This window comes from Lolium perenne, chromosome 5 (genome assembly GCF_019359855.2).
Source record: "Lolium perenne isolate Kyuss_39 chromosome 5, Kyuss_2.0, whole genome shotgun sequence".
Taxonomy (NCBI): Eukaryota; Viridiplantae; Streptophyta; class Magnoliopsida; order Poales; family Poaceae; genus Lolium; species Lolium perenne.
In genome coordinates, this window is record NC_067248.2 from 267,037,232 (window position 1) to 267,055,794 (window position 18,563).

General features: G+C 48.4%; 1 long non-coding RNA gene across 1 annotated transcript; it reads left to right on the top strand.

The window, feature by feature from the left end:
- The first annotated feature begins 3,846 nt into the window (after positions 1-3,846).
- LOC139831867 (uncharacterized) lies at positions 3,847-4,339 on the top strand. Its single transcript, XR_011746166.1, has 3 exons — positions 3,847-3,985; positions 4,085-4,157; positions 4,258-4,339. It is a non-coding gene; the product is annotated as an uncharacterized lncRNA (long non-coding RNA).
- The last annotated feature ends 14,224 nt before the right edge of the window (positions 4,340-18,563 follow it).

The following is an 18,563-nucleotide window of genomic DNA, read 5'->3' on the forward strand; positions in this document are numbered from 1 at the left end:
CTCTTTCATGAAAAATGCTATCAAGTTGAGGCAAAATGACTATTCGATATTCCCTTCATATCACAAATAAACGATATTTGTACATGTTTTTAAGTCAAACTTCTAAAACTTTGAAAATAAATGTTGCCTCCACATTTAGAGCGTGAACATGAAAATCATATGCCTAGTTATGGCTTTAAAGGTAAATTCACGATATAAAACATTTCTTGTATTTTAAAGTTCAATGCTTTCACTTGGAAATCACCGGTGATTTAAACTAGGTCGATCCCGTGGCTGCTCATTTTCCCCCACCTCGCTCTCCTCTTGCTACAGTTATTGAGCCTCTTCTTTCTCTCACCGGGCCTCTCCCACCTCCTCTCCGCCGGAGTAGCCGGCCGGAGATGGAGGGGAGATGGCGCCGGTGTAGGTAGGTTTTGTAGGTTTAGCGGCAGATTGCCGGTAGTGGGCCGGTTGCCCGGTAGTGGAAGCGACGGGCGAGATCTAGCCGCCTGGATCTCACCTGCTTTAGGGTCGATCTGCTTTCTTCTTCTTCTCCGGTGGTCGGAGGAGGGAGGGGAGCGGGTGACAAGGTATCAACTTGTCAATGACTATGGATTGTAGGCTAGGGTTTAGTTAGAAGTAGAGGGCAAGTAGATCTCGAAGGTTTCAGCCGAAAAGTACTCGACGATTATGAAAATTGGGGTTTGCAGATAATGATCCCCTCTTCGTCCCTCGGCTCCCCCTTTATATAGGAGGTGGAGCCGAGGGATTCGTGCTATACAAGTTACATAGTCCGGAACGGTTTCTAACTCATCCCGCCAGATTACAAATAACACTTCCTATTACAACTCTTGACTTTCCTTGATATATCTTGGGCTTCCGAATCTTCTTATTCTTCGGGTAGTGGGCCTTCAGTAAACCCCGGGTACTATCTTCGGCAGGCCCATTTGGGATGCCTATGTCAGTAGCCCCCGAGATTTTGCTTGAATCGTAGAATCAGGGAAAATCTCCACTGTTTATTTTTATTCGAAAGCTTCAACTTTTTTATATTTCTTCACATAAAATTCTATATTGTACAGGGATAATGGTAGTTGGGGCTAGTTCATCTGACGGATCAGGTACTAGTTAACTGCTCTAGTGGCAATCCGCAAAAACCTACTTCAAAATCACGTCCCTGGACATGATCTCGGGATACTGGTGTAAACTTCGACAGGTGCCGCTTAAGGTCTTACCATTCTGTCGAGTCCCAGTCAGATTTATCGGGTACCTAACGCGTCCGTTAGGATTTTTCTTCGTATCTGTTGATACGGATAAAGGTAGCAGAGCGTAGTCTTTGGCGATGCCACGCCCAGCAGAACGGATCTGGGGTCTTACCTTCGCAAATTTGCGGCATTCAGAAATTGATCGCAACTTCGGCGTTCTGAGAATATATTGTCGAGTGCTTTTCCGGCTGTTGGAATGGCACATTTTATCGAGTCAAATATGACTTATATTGCTCTCCCGATGGGAGTATATGTAGAGTTAATTATAACTCGAAATATACTCTCTTGCTTTTCTATTTTTCCTTTGTTAATTTCATCGGGCACGCGAACAGCGTTCCCGATGGGAGTAGCCCCCGAGGCTACAACCAAGAACTTGTGCTTGGTTGTAGGCTCAACATTTTAGTCCACCTTGTCGCTATATTGTCATTATTTCCCAATATGATCTCTTTCTTCTTTTTTTATCTCTCGGGTGCGCGAACAGCGCTCCCGATGGGAGTAGCCCCCGAGGCTACAGCCAAGGACTTGTGCTTGGTTGTAGGCTCCCGCAATTTCTATATTGCCATACTCGAAATTTTACTTTTTGTCGAAGTAGCCCCCGAGCATTTGGGCAAAAACTTGTATTTGATCAAAGGCTCCCGAAGTATTTAATAATTCTCCCTGTCGCCAATCTTCTTTTATTTTCCTTGTCGACATGCTTCCCTTAATCAAATTTACTTCATCCCTGTTGAATAGTCGTGATTTTTCTGCCCTGTGGGTCCATTGCTTCCACCACGTTGACACGTCGTGCAAGTGGGGGACACACGTCCTCCGCTTTTTCTGGCGCACGTACGGTAACGCCTATCTCAGTAAAAATACCTCTTTACCCTTGTATCTAGAAAATCTTTTCTCACCACACGATTTCTTCATCCAACGGCACACTGCTTCACCCGATTCTTATATAAACCTTTCTTCAACCTCCGTTCATCCCCTCGCTTGCGCCGCTCATCTGTTCCTCTTCGCAAAAACTTCCCTTGCGCCCAACTCTCTCTGATCTTCCGCACTCACGAGCATTGCTCTGCCCATTGTCGTTGATGCCACCGCGCACGCGACTCACTCGCCACAGTACTCCGGAATCCAAGATGGCCGCCGAGGATCTTGAGTGGGAGAGATCCAAAATCTCCAACCAGGACACCAACATGCTGAAGAGGCTTGGCCTCATGAAGAAGGAGGACGCCATCCGCTTTCCCAGCGAAGAAAGCTACCCCAAGCCTCCAATGGAGTACCGGGTTAGTTTTGTTGATCACCTCATCCGCGGCCTTTTGGCCCCAATTCACGATTTCCTCCACGGCCTTCTTTTCGTTTATGGGATTCAACTGCACCAGTTGACCCCCAATTCCATCCTTCACATTTCTATTTTCATCACACTTTGCGAATGCTTCCTCGGAATCCCTCCCAATTGGGCTCTGTGGAAACGCATTTTCTGCCTCCGCCGCAATGGCTCCCACAACGTCACTTATAACATAGGTGGCGTTGTTATCTGTGTTCGTACTGATGTCGATTATTTCGACGTCAAATTTCCTGATTCTGTCCAAGGATGGCGAAAAAAGTGGCTCTACATTCACGAAGAAAGCTCTAACTCCGTTGAACACAACATAATTCCTTTGGACGGAAGTGCCAGAATCCAGCGCCGCCGCTCCTGGGATGCCGAAGCTTCCGAAGAAGAGAAAAAGGCGACAGAGGCACTCATGTCTCGTATTCATCAGCTGCAAAACACTCGAGGCAAAGAGCTGTGCGGTGTTCAAATCATCGCCTACTTCCTTAGGATTAGGGTGCAGCCTCTTCGGGCTCGCAAAAATCCCCTTTGGACGTACTACGGCGAAAACGACGCCAATGAGAATCTCCAGTGATCTTTCCTCAAAGGACTTGGAGAAGTTGATTCGAAGACTTTCTCGCCTGGGCAAGGACCCTATTCCTTCCTCTTGTCGCGTGGAACCATACAGCTCCGCCAATCCACTCCCCGAGGTATTTTGTCTTCCCGAGTTTTTATCTTGTTCCGCACTTTCTCTGCATCTCATTGTATTGTCATCTCTTTAATTTTCCTTTTGTCGCTATTTTTTACAGAACCATCCTACTATGACTTCCCTTCCTCCTCTTCCTGAGGGTGGAGAAGTCGAAGAACAGGCCATCGTTGCCGAAGATATTCAAGGTTCTTCTATTCCCGAAAGTGAAGTCGCGGGTTCTCACAAATCTGCGGCTTCTCGTGAAAAAGAAATTGAGTCTGAAGCCAGTGAGTCGACGCAATCCCTTCCTCCTGCTGTTTCTCCAAGGATCAAAAGGAAAAGGAATGATGCCGAGGATTCTGGCACCTCTAAGGCTGAAGAAGTTGTTCCTTCTCATCCGAAGGCAGCTTATGATCCTTATATTGAATCCCTCGTCAGCTCGTAAGTCGTCTTTATTTCTCCCTATTTTTGTACTCGAAATATTTATCTTGTCTTGCTTTTTATGCTGCCGATTTTTTGATCAACAGTGATGACGAGGAAGAAGTACCAACTACTGACGTGGCTCCTCGGACAAGCACGTCACGTACTGTACTTGCCTTAGACACGCTAGTTGAAGGAGAAGAAACCTCGCCTCCTCAACAAAACGTCGTCACCACTACTCCACCATCAAGCCCCCTTGCTCCTTCACCAAAAAGGACAAGGGTTGAAAAGATTGTTGAACCTGCCCCTCAGTTGGGCAGTTCGTCGACTCTGCTCTTGGATGATGTAAGCTTGTCGACATCTATATTTTCCTTATTTTGCTTTTTTTTACGCCTTCTCTCTTTTTCATGCCGATGTTTCTCTTGCTGTGTTCACCTTGAATAGCCTATGATCAAAGATCTTCTCCGCATCGGCTCCCAATTTATTGGGTACCGTGAATATGCTAACAGAGCCGAAGGTAACGACCTTTAAACTTGCCATTTTTCCTTGACTTTTTGCTCCTGTTGCTTGTCGCGATTTTTGATCTTTCTTCTCTCTTTTTTTTTATATCTCGACAGAGAAACTTGCAGAGGCCAACAAACGTGCCGACGCACTTGCTCAAAAACTTGAGCAAAGTGAAGCGGCTCGCAAGAAAACCGAACTCGCTGCTAGCGAAGCCAAGGCCGAAGCTGATGAAGCCAAGGCAAAAGCTGCTGGTATCGAGGAACTGCAGAAAAAACTTGAGGATGCTACATCTGCTTTAAACGAGCACAAAGCTGCGCAAGCTTCTCGTGAACAAGGAATCCTCAAGCGCCTGAAAACTCAAAATCGCCGCACTTTCAGTAATTTTGCTGATCCCTTCTATTTTTATGAGAATCGTTGTTTCTTGTCTTTTGACTAATGCTTTGTTTCCTTGACAACCCAAACAAACCAGGATTTTGATCTGACGAATCCTGTCGATGACCCGCTCCTTGACGCACTTTCCTATCTGGAGCTTCATGGGTCCGAGATTCGTGAAGGTGTGTCGAATGCTAACGCAGTATTGTCGGCATTGTTCCCCTACTTCTTCCCGAAGAAAGAGGAGCCTGCGACTTTCCTTAACCTTGCCAAGATGTTCAATTCACCGGAAGACCTTGGACTGAAGATGCGCCAAGAAAATATGAAGGTTGCCGTTGAGAACACTGTCGCGTTGGTTGCTGACAGTCAACAGACTATTGATTGGATGAAAGTTGGCGACACCGAGCGAGATAGAGCAATCAAGGTGGAAGTCGCTGATTAAGGCAGCCAAGCCCAACACAAAGAAGATCTTGGCCTATCTCGGGATTAAACCAGCGTCGACTCCTAGCTCGTCAAGGCCGGAGGTCTAGTTGCATGTCTCTCGTTTTTCTTCTGTTTCTTTTGCTCTTGTCGCCAAAGTAGTCATTTGGCGACACGTACTTCCTTAGCTCCACTGTAATGCCCTTGTAATTATTCCAAGAGATTAATGAAAACTCTATCTTTGCTTGTTGTTTGATGTTGTCTTGTTTAAATTTCAGTTGATATTTGATAACTATACTCCATCTTCCGCTCCTTCCAATGTTTCGCCTTCTTCTTCTCGCGCGAGGAGAACTTTTGCTGATACTGCACCTGTCGACGATACCTTGTCGCAAGAACTGGATGAGCTTCGACAGCAACTTCAGTATGCGAAGAAGCAAACACTTGTGATGATGGAGCAATCTCGTAAGTCATCTGAAGCCGAAAAAGTTGCTCTTCGACAAGCTCGCGAGGCCGTGGCTGCTAAGGAAATTGCTGCTTCCGAGGCTGAAAAGGCGACCACTCGAGAAAATTTCATGCTCGAATTAATGAATGAAGCCGGTGCAGATATGTCGGGTATGCTTGCTTCATCCTCCGATATCTTTCATCTTCATGCTATGTCTCTTAAAGGTTTCCCCTTCGTTGTTTTGATAGGTTCCTTTGCGATGCTGCTTGCGAGGAAGAGAGGGTAAATGCTAGGACGAACCTCCTTGTTAACCTTTCCCTGGACCATGGTTCTTTGTTTTGGGCTACCCCAGAGAGGACCCGACAAATTGTCAGATTTCAAGATCGCACCTCTCAAACTCGCGATTTCCTTGACTTCTGTACCAAGACCTTGTCCATGGTTTACAACTCCATGTTTCCTCGGAACGTCCAACCAAAAACTCTCCCTGAATTGATGGAAAGATTCAAGGATCTTTGGCGGTATCCATGATTTTGTCAAAGCTCAGCGGTAGTGGCGCCCATTTGCTCTTATCATGCTCCAGATCTGCCACTCAAATCTTGACCTTACCCAAGTTGTCGCGAAAGTTCATCAAAAGGTAGAACGTCGAAGAGTTGGTGTTGATAGGATTAACACGAAGGTTACGCACATGGCCGAAGAAATGATTGAGGACCTTCTTCGGATGGACGCCGACTTTTTGCCGATGGCCATTATGCCGATTTTCTTGGCGCTGCTCCTGAAGAAAACAGAGTTACTCTTGATGACATATTGAATCAAGACTAGTTATTTTCCTCTTGTAGATATTTCTTTTTTGTAACCCATGACTATGATTATATTGTGAAGCAACCACTATATTTCTATGTTTGTCTAGCCCCAGTGTCTCGGTGACTCTTTACTATATTTGTATATTTGCGAGGTTTTGAACCAAGGCATTTATATATTTATGGCGAATATGAGCCCCGAGCTTTTTTAGTGAGTACTATTTTGTATTTTTATTGACTCACGAGGTATTTTAATACCAAGGCAAGGCTTTTCTTTTGTCGATGAACTATATTGAAATTCGTCGGAGCAGAGACTTTGATCATGTCGATAAGGAAGAAAGGTTATATTGATACTATCTTTATTATATTGCAGCACCGCGAGCCCGCCTCATTAAAAACCTTCTCCGGCCCCACTCGGTGCCCCGAAAAAGGAAAAGAGTGCGTCTGAAAACTCGCGGGCGTTTCAGTACATTGAAGTTTTACAAGGACTATATTTCGACTCTAGGCGTAGAACCGCCTAAGTTGCGCCACGTTCCAGGGGTTTGGCTCCTCCACCCCTGTCTTCTTGTCCTTTATCCTGTATGCTCCTCCTCTGATTACTTCCGTGACAATGTAAGGACCAAGCCATGGTGACTCGAGTTTTTCATGACTTTTTTGCGTGAGCCGAAGAACTAGGTCTCCCACCTGAAAAGATCTTGGCCGCAAACGTCGACTGTGGTAATTCTTCAGGTCCTGTTGATATTTGGTTACCCGAGATAGTACTTCATCTCGAGCTTCATCAAGTGCGTCGACGTCATGTTCTAGCACTTTTCTCGACACTTCTTCGTCATATTCCACGACACGTGGAGAGTTGTGCTCTATCTCGATTGGTAATACTGCTTCGCTCCATGAACCAGAAAAACGGAGTTTCTGTGTTCTTGTGTTTGGTGTTGTTCGGATGCTCCACAACACGCTTGGTAGTTCTTACGGCCAGGTATGTCGAGCTTTTTCCAGTGGTCCTAACAAGCGCTTCTTGATGCCATTGCAGATTATACCATTGGCTTTCTCGACTTGCCCATTGGTTTGAGGATGTGCAACTGACGCAAAGTGCAACTTGATACCCACCTCTTCGCAATAATCTTTGAATTCGTGGGATGTGAAGTTCTTGCCGTTGTCTGTGTGACGATCTTTGTGGGGCACTCCAAATCTGAAGACGAGGCCTTTTATAAATTTTATCTGCGGATGCTCCGTCTGGTGAATTTATCGGCTTCGCTTCTATCCACTTTGTAAATTTGTCGATGACTACTAGCATGTACTCCTTTCCTCCTGGCCAGGATTTGTGTAACTTGCCCACCATATCAAGTCCCCATTGAGCAAAAGGCCATGACAATGGTATTGGTGCTAGCTCTGCTGCTGGAGAGTGAGGTTTTGCGGCAAACCTTTGACACGCGTCGCAAGTTCTTACTATGTCCTTGGCATCCTCGATTGCTGTCAACCAGTAGAATCCTGCCCGAAAGACCTTGGCTGCAATAGCTCGACTACTTGCGTGGTGGCCACATATTCCTTCGTGTACATCCTTCGTAATTATTGTTCCTTCTTCGGGTGTGACACACCTTTGCAAGACGCCTGAAATCCTTCGCTTATACACTTCGCCTTTGACCACCGGGAAAGCTTTGGAGCGTCGAATTACTCGCCTTGCCTCAAGCTGGATCGTCGGGTATTTCTTTCACGAGGATGTATGATATGTACGGCTGCATCCACGGTGTTCGTATCATCATGACCAGGTCTGATCTTCTTCTTCTTCTTCTTCTTGCTTTTCCTTGGTAGCCCCGAGGGTTTCTTCTCCTTCTTTTTTGATTTTGTTGATTTGGTGGACCTCTCTCGTTATCTCTTCCTGTAATACACCTGGCGGGACTGCAAGGCATTGCGACCCGATGTTTGCAAGAACGTCGGCTTCGTCGTTGCTCAATCTGCTAATATGATTTACTTCGCATCCATCGAACAACTTCTCGAGCTCGTTGTACACCTCCTTGTATGCCATCATGCTATCATTGACTGCGTCACATTGGTTCATAACTTGCTGAGCCACCAACTGTGAGTCGCCAAAAATTTTTAATCGAGTTGCGCCGCAGGCTTTCGCCATCTTCATCCCGTATATGAGAGCCTCATATTCTGCTTCATTGTTAGATGCGTTAGGGAACGTCATCCGAAGGATGTACTTCAACTTGTCGCCTTCAGGTGATATGAGTACTACTCCTGCGCCAGCTCCTTCTAGTCTTTTGGACCCGTCAAAGTTCATGGTCCAGGTTCTCGACAAATCTGGAGGTCCTGTATTTTGCAACTCCATCCACTCTGCGATGAAGTCCGGCAGTATTTGCGACTTTATTGCTTTTCTTTTTTCATACGTGATGTCCCGAGGGGAAAGTTCTATTTCCCAAAGGGAGACACGACCCGTAGCTTCTGGGTTGTTCAGTATATTTGACAAGGGAGCTTCATTGACCACTATGATCGGATGTGCCGAAAAATAGTGGCGCAATTTTTGTGCTGTCGTGAACACTCCATATGCTATCTTTTGGTACTGAGGATACCTTTGTTTTGAGGGCGATAAAACTTCGCTAACGAAGTATACTGGCCTTTGCACGCCGTGGAGTTTTCCTTATTCTTCCCTTTCAACAACTAGCATCGTGCTCACCACTTGGGGCGTGGCTGCGATATACAGCAGGAGAGGTTCCCTTTCTTTTGGCGCCACCAAAATTGGTGGTGTCGAGATTGTGCGCTTCAAATCCTCGAAAGCTCTGTCGGCTTCTTCGTTCCACTGGAATTTATCTCCTTGCTTTATCAAAGCGTAAAATGGTAACGCTTTTTCACCCAGCCTAGCGACGAATCTGCTCAAAGCTGCGACTCGCCCTTGATTAGCTGTTGTATTTCTTTCAACTTTGTTGGCTTCCTCATTGTTACGATAGCTTGTATTTTATCGGGATTTGCTTCGATCCCTCTTGCTGAAACTAGAAACCCCAGAAGTTCTCCTATTTGGGACGCCTTGAAAGAACACTTCGTCGGGTTCAGTTTGAGGCAGAACTTATCAAGGTTGTCGAAGGTTTCCTTGAGATCCTCGATCAGCGTTGCCCCCTTTTTTGATGTTATGACGACATCATCAATGTATACTTGCACGTTCTTCCCGATCTGTGTCGCCAAACACTTCTGCATCATCCTCTGATATGTTGCTCCCGCATTTTTTAAACCAAAGGGCATTGTTCTGTAGCAAAACACGCCGTAAGGTGTAATAAACGTGGTCTTTACTTCATCTTCTTCTTTTAATCTGATCTGGTTATAACCAGAATATGCATCCAGGAAGGAAAGACGTTCACATCCAGCCGTGGAGTCGATAATTTGATCGATACTCGGGAGGAGAAAGTGATCCTTTGGACAATGTTTATTGAGACACGTAAAGTCGACGCACATGCGAAGGACCTTAGTGTTTTTCTTCGGCACCAGCACAGGATTTGCTACCCATGTGGCTTCGTGGAATATCTCTTTGATAAAACCAGCTTCTTGTAGTCGATTGATTTCGACAAAGATGGCTTTGCGGTTTGGTTCCAAAAAACGCCGCAAAGGTTGTTTGATTGGTCTCGCTAGTGGATCCAAGTTTAGGTGGTGCTCGGCAAGTTCCCTGGGTACTCCTGGCATGTCAGCTGGACACCATGCGAAGATTTTCCAGTGCTCACGGAGGAACTCGATGAGCGCGCTTTCCTATGCGATATCCATGTCGTTTGCGATAGATGCCGTCTTTTTCGGGTCTGTCGGGTGAATCTGCACCTCTTTTGAATTTTTCTCGATCGAAAGTTGATTCTTTGTTTGGCCTTCCAACGCCTGGCGAGACGTCGTAATCAGTCATGCTTTTTGACGCCAAGTACTCAGCTTGCATCCCGAAAGTTTCTGACAACCGGTGGAAATCCTTGTCGCACTTATCGGCTAAGGCAAAGCTTCCTTTTATTGTGATTGGTCCCTTTGGTCCAGGCATCCTCCACAACAGGTATGTATAGTGTGGCACCGCCATAAATCTAGCATATGCTGGTCGTCCCAACAGAGCGTGGTACTGCGACGGAAAATCCACGACTTCAAATTCGAGCCTCTCGATTCTATAATTTTCTCGGGTCCCAAACTGAACGTCGAGATTGATCTTTCCCAATGGATAACTTGGTTTCTCCGGTGTGATGCCGTGGAACCTTGTGTCTGTTGATTTCAAGTTTGCTAAGGATATGTTCATCTTCCTCAATGTATCTGCATACATAAGGTTCAAGCTGCTGCCGCCGTCTATGAACACTCGAGAGACATCAAATCCCGCGATAGCTTCTTTGGCAGAATAAGTGCTGACTGCCCTGGTCGAGGAACTTGCTGCGGATGATCTGCTATTGTGAAGCCGATATCTTGTCCTGACCAATTAAGGTACTCAACTGTTGGTGGAGGCATTTTCTCTGCCATAAACACCTGTCGTGAGATTACTTTCTGAGCTCTATTGGACGGCCTTCCCTTCTGAATCATCGACACTTGCTCCATTGGAGTTAGGATCAACATAAGGTGGTGGTGCAGTGCTGCCGCTATTACGAGCCGATGCCGATTGTCGTCCGTAATCGCGGGAGGAGGCGGCAAGTGAATCTCGCTTACGGGTTCTCGAGGATTTCTCTGTGCTGCCCGCGCGTTAGCGTTTCTGCATACCGCAACATTGCACGAAAATTTCGACGAGTCTTTACGCAAGTGCCACGACTGTCTTTTACCGTTCTTGTCGAGGAAAAAGTGCATCTGGCACGGTCCATTCATCATCTCTTCAGGGGACACGAAAGGTCTTGGAAACCTAGGCCCGCTACTTTGCCTGTTGCGTGAATCATCCCTATTATCACCTCGCTGTTCATTGCTTCTCTGGTAATCATCTCTGTTGCTTCCTCCTGTATTTGTCCAAAAACCTGCCGAAATTTGTCCTGGAGCGTCATAGTTACTGCTTGCCGAGGAAATCTTCGCCTCGGTTGATAGTTTCGACCACGGTCCTCCTCTGGCGACCTGTGCCGTTTGTTATGGACAACGTCTTCTCCATCTGCCCATTTATTTGCTATCTCCATTAACGCGGATACTGTCTTTGGATTGGTCCTTCCCAAATCCTCGACAAAATCTCCACGCTCGACTCTGCGACAAACGCATCTATTGCTCTCTCGTCAGATATATTTTCTGCCGAGTTTTTGATGATATTCCACCTTTGGATGTACTTTCTCATTGGCTCATCTGGCTTTTGTCGACATGCTCTCAACTCCTCTAACGACGCGGGTTTTTTGCACGTGGATCTGAAGTTCTTGACGAACACATCCTCGAAACTTTCCCACTGTCGATGGATCTGGAGCGAGTTTCTTTATCCAAGATCGTGCGGCTCCACTCAAATGTACCTGGATGCTTTGCATAGCTGTTGCCCTGGTTCCTCCTGTCAGCTTCACCGTCTCCAAATAGTCGACTAGCCAATCCTCTGGATCTTGGAGGCCGTCGAACTTCTTGAAATTATCGGGTAACTTGAATCCTGAGGGGACTCGAGTTTTTCGGACTCTCCTCGTGAAGCATGGTAAGCCGCACATATCCTCGTCGTTAAGTTCTGGAGATTGCCGATGATCCCTTCTGCTTTGCCGCGCTCTGTCGACCCTTGCTTGTGCTGCTGTATCTCTTGCTCCACTTGGTCCTTCAAAGCCTTTGCCGCTGTTGCTGCAGGTCGTGGACTATTTTGCCTTGCCGTTCCTTCGGGAGGCGTTGATACAAACGCTGTCCCCATAGCTCCAACTCCTGCTACCGCCATATTGTACAGTGTTTCCCTTGGATCACCTGGAGGTGGTTTAGATGCAAGGATAAAAGCATGTGTCGCCATATACCCAGCCTCTGGTGTCTTAGGGATGATGTTTCCTCTTGTATCTATCGACATGAAGGACATGTCGAGGTTTTGGACCAAGTGCTCTCTTTCTGCTTCGGGTATATGTTGCAGCCTTGATCTTGCTCTATTCCGCGCCTCCCTGTGGCTATCACCCGTAGTTCTCGATTGTCGACTTAGATCTGCCCTTCTCCTGCTGGATGCAGAAGCTGCCTCCTTCCTCCTGTTTAACTCAGTATCTGTTTTTCCAATTCCACAGCAGCTCGTGCGAGCCTATATTGATATGCTTGTAATTCCTCTGGTGTGGCTGTGGTAGCCATTGGTTCTGTACCGTTCATAGCTCTCGCGGCTCTGTCCCACGCTGCTTGCGGAAGTTGAACTCTGTCTCGCGGCTCTGGCCCGACGTATTTGTTGCCCAGGCCTTGGCGCAGATTGGAGGGATCGACGTATGGATTTCCCAAACTGTCGAAAGCCTCAGATGTTTCCTCTTGATCTTCAATGGCATAAATCTGATGATACTTTGTACTCAGATCTATGTTAGGTTTGGTGACATCATCGTTGAGATTGATGAAGACCTTGCCCGCTGTGAGAGATTTGTCGATGAAGTCGTAACTGTCGACATCGCTTGAGCCATCGCTTATATATGAGTCCGCAGATGACTCAAACGACATGTCGTTGAAGATCTTGGCGAGTTTCTCTCTTGCTCGTGTCGACGTAGCGTGTCGCCGAAGTTTCTTCTTCTCCTGACTCGGTTGACGATGCATAGCTTGAAAAATCGGAATCGACCACCGACGATCCCGACGAAATCGGAATCTCGACACGATACGATCCTTCCTTCTCGACGCGAAAGTGAAACCTTCCGAACGTCATCTCCATGGGCTCCGCCAGATACGCATATGCATCCAAACGGGAGGGTGGGTGAGGAACAAAATCGACAAGACCAGCAGCGATCTGTTTACCTCGATCCATTGTGTTGCTTGCGGTTGACGATGTCGAAGATCTTGAGCGTGCCATCGAGATCAGATCCTTACGCCTCTAGTTCCCACAGACGGCGCCAGTTGACAAGGTATCAACTTGTCAATGCCTATGGATTGTAGGCTAGGGTTTAGTTAGAAGTAGAGGGCAAGTAGATCTCGAAGGTTTCAGCCGAAAGTACTCGACGATTATGAAAATTAGGGTTTGCAGATAATGATCCCCTCTTCGTCCCTCGGCTCCCCCTTTATATAGGAGGTGGAGCCGAGGGATTCGTGCTATACAAGTTACATAGTCCGGAACGGTTTCTAACTCATCCCGCCAGATTACAAATAACACTTCCTATTACAACTCTTGACTTTCCTTGATATATCTTGGGCTCCCGAATCTTCTTATTCTTCGGGTAGTGGGCCTTCAGTAAACCCCGGGTACTATCTTCGGCAGGCCCATTTGGGATGCCTATGTCAGCGGGAGACCTACGTTTCCTTCAATAAAGCAACGGCGGACTTCTTCCTGCTGCAGCGCGGAAGCGGCGGGTGCCATCTTCTCCTGGCCGGCCTTGGAGGCGAGGGGGAAAGGATGCGCCTGCCGGGGAACAACGACGACATCGAGCTCCTGGTCGGCCGTGGAGGCGAGGAGGAGCACAGCCACGTCGTCGCCATCCTCTCTGCATCTTGGAGGGTGTATCTCTGCTGCTTCTGGTATGGAGGTAGCACATCGGTGTTGTTCCTCTCGTCCGGCCATGGAGGCGAGGGTGAGGACGGCATGGATGCTGCTGCTCTCCCGTGCTCGAAGCGGCGCCACGAGTGTGTTCCCAAGAGGTGCTATGGAGCTGCGTCCTCTTCGTCGGCGTTGTTGCTGACGCGGTTTTCTTCCAGGGAAGCTCAACAACGGGGGACATGTGCCGGCGTCACTGCTCCGCCCCTGCTTCTTATGGCCGATTGGCGGCCCTTCTGCTGGAGAACTGACTTCCCAAGGACCAAGCTGTCCAAGGGGAAGAGCCACCGCTTCCGCCACGACACTGAGCCGACTGGTTCATCCCCGGCGCCGGTGTTCGTTCGGCGGAGCAACTCGACGGCGATTTCCTTTTGCGGTGCAGAGCGTCAAGGACCTGGTCGCTTTTTCCAATCTTTCTATGAGGTCGTCTCTGTAATATTTCAGTCCTTATCCAGAAATCCCTGAACTGTAAGGGCCTTTCTGCAATTTGTACCCACCGATGTTCAATACTAGCAGCTTCTAGGGTCTTTGGACCCTACCCCTGTTCAAAAAAAAACTAGCTCGTGCTTGACGCTTGACGCTCCCCTTCAGCTTTGTCTTTGTCCAGTGTCCCTTCCACCACCTTCTTGGCCAACCCTACAACAAGACTTAAAACATGGGCAAAACATGGCCTTTACTTTGTTAGTTTTGCTTTGTGTAGATGAAAAAGGTGCTCATGATCGATGTGCTTGCACGTCTCAAGCGGCTCGACGCATTTCGGTCACCAAAGTAACCATTTGTCTTTGTATGTGTCGGGGTCGCGGACACAAATTTGGCTGCCATGGCATGATTAACAGTTTGCATCAGGGGTAGCTCTAGCAGCCTGATGCAAAAGAATTGTTAATTTTTTTTTGATAGAAAGTAATTTATATAGTGTTGGAAGAATACTAGAAATGAAACCCTATTCTATTGGCGTGCCTCCACAGCCGCCTATTGCTAGTCGTAGTCCTCGACGACGACCATAACTAGAGGCACCCATGGACATGGCCAGTAGAGAGTGTCATGTTGGGCCGGTGGCGGAGGCGTTGGCATGGATGGAGGCGGTGGAGCGCGTCGTGCTTGCGCGTTGTCATGACTAGAGGAGGCACCGTCTTCGTCCTCCTCCTCGTCGTTGTGGCCTTCATCTTTGTCCTCCTCCTCGTTGGTTAGGCCAACTCCAAGCTCGTGGTTGAAGAAGCCCACATCGCCGAGGTTGCCCACTTGGTAGTGGGTCAAACTCCCAAGCTCCGAATGTGAGCTAGTTGTCAGAGTGAAGGGCGAAAGCCGGGTCATCGCGCAGATCCGACGGTAGGATGAACCGGCGGAAGTGCACATCCTCATGGCGCTCGCGACCCTGACGCGGCACCGGATGCACCGGCACGCGGCGAGAGTTGAGAAGCCAACCAGACGGAAGGCTCACATCCCTCCATGACACCGGCCGGTTCTCCTCAAACAACTAACACGCGACGTCGACCAACACGTAGTGGCGCTGTCGCTCCTTGTAATTTCCATCACGAGACGAGTAGGCCTCATGGTTGTCTTTCGACCTGCAGAGCAAGCACCCCTTGACCATGTCTTCGGTGTGATTGAGATCGGTTGCTTCCCCGCACGACGACGGCAACGACGACGATGACGCAGACGGGCCGCCTCTCACCTGCGGGAGCTCGGCGGAGGCCGCGGCGCTCGAGGTGGCCGCGCTCGTCGTCGCATAGGAGTCACCGACGCGAAAAAACCCTCCGCCGCCGCAAGAACTGCCCCGTGACAATTCGGGGCCTAATCTAGTAGTTTAAGTACTCAAATTAACGAGTGCAGTAGTGTTTAGGCAAGTATTTTGGCTAGTTTATGTATATTATCTTCGAATGTAGCTCGATTGGAGAAAGAATGGGTTCAATTTCGCAAGATCATCGCAGCACATTTTCCCGCGACGTTTGATTTTCGGTTTTTCAGTTCGCGAGTTCGGTTTCTAATCTGCGCGTGACAAAAACCATCTAAACTGAATAGTTCAGGAGACCGAACTCCGCGTTTTCGGTTCGTAGAAATACGGGCTCTGCTAGAGATGCTCTTACATCTATGTTTTTGAACAATTGCGCTACTTGTCAAGCCGTAAAAATCAGGGATCCAGGAATTGAAGATAATGGGGGCGGAGAGTAGAAGCACCAAAATCATAGGAAATTTTTTCGCACAACACGGTAAATATTGTAAGTTCTAGATCATCGAAATATGCTTGTTTTTCTGCAATATGAGTGAATCTATATATCTATCAAACTGATGTTGGTTTTATGAGCCACCAAGATCAAAGGCCTCAATTTCCCTCTCTATGTAGACTAGCACACAATCGTGGAAGTTATATCCCAATTTAGTGCGCAGATGTGAACATCCCTAATTAATTTCCGAGTTTCCTAAGAAATAGACAAACTAATAATCTAGTAATCATCGATCTAGTGTTGACTGTTGAGAGTTGGGCCAAAAAATAACTCAAAGACAGATCAAATCAGAAGTTCGGAAATGGGAAACTAGCTACCTTTAATTCGTCCTTCCGTCGTTGCTCATGCAGTCATACGGACATTGCGGCCGGCCGGCTTGATGGGCAGCACTTAATTGTCGATATATCTGGAGCTTTTGTCTTCTAGATTGGAGCCCTCGGTGGCGGCCGGCGAATCGGCAACAGGGCAGCCGTCGTCGCGTCGAACATAGGCACAACACAGTAAACGAAACGACGATCTGATCCAATGTCTGCTAATTGAGCTGGTTTGGGCCTGGTTTGAGCTGGTGTGCTAATTAAGTGGATAGATGGGCCCTAGGCTGCCATATACTATGAAGTACAAGTGTATCAGCTTTGGGCCTCTAATTTGGCTGGGCCCTAGGCCAGAGCCGGCATGCACATACGAGGACAGGTACTAGCACTGTCGCACTTAGGCCCATCCCCTCGGATTCTGAATAAATTAACACCGGCGCACCTCGTCAATTACATCTCTATGTTTTTGAACAATCGTGCTAGAGTACTTGCCAAGCTGTAAAATCGTGAGTATAACAATGCAAGGGGCCACCTCAATCTCTAGTTCTACTAAGAACGTATAAAAAAAATGGCTGAGTGCCAAACGTGAGGAAATACTGGCGGAAACAACACCTGAACCTGAACTTTAGCAGCAGCGGGGTTTATCAACATCAACCTCCAAGTCTCGGTATTCGCAAGGCCAAGGGTTCATGGTCTTCTGGGTGAACCACAAGCTCCGGTGCAACTATACAGATCGATTTGGCTCGACTCGGATTCTGGACAATGCCAGCTTAACATGGCACTGGATATGCGTGGATCAAAATAACCGACAGATAGAGAGACTACTATATGCCATTAAATTTGGAAACAGTTTTCCGCAATAGAAAACCAAGTCTACAAAAACAACAGTACTGTACTTTGCTAGAAAATCTGAACGTGACTTTGCACATGTCGCACAAAAAACTTGCATCATGCACACGTCAGCCGGTCAACAACGAGGCGTGCGTGATGGAGTAGTGCACATCGCACGTGGCCGCCGCCTTGTCGTCGTCGCCGACCCGCCGCGCCCCGCACCACGCCGCCGTCTTCCCGTCCGCCATCCTGATCGACACGTCCAACTCCCGCACGCCGCTCCGCGCGTCGGCGGCGACGCCGTCCGCCATGAACCCGGGCAACGCGGTGATGTCACTTCCCAGCGCGACGACCCTCGTCCACCGCGTGCTCTCCGGCGGCAACCACCACGCGGCGCAGACGGCCTCCGAGCTAGCGAGAACGGTCCGCCCAAGCGCCGCCCCGCGGTAGCTGACCTGCACGGCGGTGCCGCGCTCCAGGCAGTACCCACCGCAAGTGAGCAGGCGGCCGGGACACGCCGCCACGCCGAGGGAGAGGTCGAACGAGGTCGACATCATCCCGTCCTGCCGCCCGATGTCGAGATCGGCGGTGGTGATCGTGGCGTAGAAGCGCGGCGGTGGGTGGTCCTGGTTTCTTATCCGTAGCCATATGGCGCCGGCGACGACGGCCGCCATGAGGACGAGCACGATGTAGGTGCATACCTTGACGACGCAGCCACGCCACAGAGCCGGCCGACACATCTCGTCTCGATCGGTTTGTGTGTAATAAGATGGTCCGAATCGAGGAGGCTCGTACGTCGAGCTTAAGCAATTCATTACATTACACGGATCGCTCGATTTCGTTCCTAATTAAAGATCAACAATCTATGTTATACCTTTCCACATGGTCATGCCATTGTTTGGTAAACTAAATGAAAATCCTGAAAAGCATCTCTCTATCTACCCTGGATCAGTGTTCGATTACAAGGAATGAAACTGCACGTGTCGGTCGAAACATGGAAGCGTATTTCCTTGATAGATGTCCGTGACCATCGAGCGGCATGTAGGTAATCCTAATTCCATTTTAGCCATCGTGCCCAGATGCCAACGTAAGTAGGCCACCTAGAGCCCAAGTCCCACGCACCGGTGGCCGGAGATCCGGCGCCCAACTCCTTCCGTCAGGCCGCCGCAGACAAGCCGCCCAAGTACCAGGCACTACTTCCTTCAGTCCGCGCCCACCCCCGAGCTCTATTGGCTGGGCCTGTCTTCGGCCTGTTTCAGAACCTGCGGGATTTCGAGTTGCGGAGGCGATTTCCGCAGTAGCCCCCGTTCTACTTTTCATGTTTTAGCGACCAATATGAACACGTAAAGGCCATTAGATTGACTGAAATGGATGGCTGTGGTTTATTCGAGGGTACCTCATAATCTTTCAGCTGCTGAATAGTAAGGAAAGACGACGTGTGCTGAGAGCACTGATGT